Here is an 884-nt window from a genome sequence, read left to right as displayed (position 1 = left end):
CAATATATTTTAATATTTTTGATTTCTTGAAATATAATGTCGTACACCCCATTTAATATTAGCATTTTTGTCTGTTTTAAGATATGTATATATAGGTCCATTTGTTATATATTTCTGTTTTATATGTTTGTTTTCTTTTATTTTCCACTCAACATTATTTGATGATATTAAGTGATCTGTAAAATATTGTTTATTAATATAAAAATTAAAAATATTTTATATATATATAGAATATTTTTTATTTTTTTGGAAAAATTGTAAATACATAATTTATAAATAAAAATAAAAAAAAACATTTTAAACAGAAATGCTTTAATATAACATTATAAACAAATATTAACTGCAAAATGAAATATAAGTTAGCAAATGGATTTTGCATTACAAAATATGAAAGATTAATTGTATACATATAATTTTATTTTAAATTTATAAGATGATATATTTTTACACATTTTTTTATTATATTTGTTTATAATTTTGTAATAAAATTTTATGTATTTTTTTTATTTTCATTTATAAATAAGAAACAGTTTATATTGAATATATATTGAATATCAAAATTTTATATGATATTCGAAAAAATTTATATTTAAAATTTATATTTTATATAGATGAAAGTAAATAAACAAAAAATATGATATGTAAATACATATATTGGACAGTACTAATCAATCATTTCATATAAATACAAATGTGTGGTAAAAATATAATAAATAAGTAAATTTATGGCAAAGTTTTATATAATGTATACTTTTTTTTACATATTATATTTAATATAAAATAATTTAATATATATTATATATACATATAATAAAAATATTCTTTATATATATATTATTATATATATTTTAAATAAAATTATTTTAATAAACGATAATTATATG

Source organism: Apis dorsata, unplaced genomic scaffold (assembly GCF_000469605.1).
Source record: "Apis dorsata unplaced genomic scaffold, Apis dorsata 1.3 scaffold_342, whole genome shotgun sequence".
NCBI classification, from domain to species: domain Eukaryota; kingdom Metazoa; phylum Arthropoda; class Insecta; order Hymenoptera; family Apidae; genus Apis; species Apis dorsata.
Note: the sequence above shows the minus strand (reverse complement) of the source record.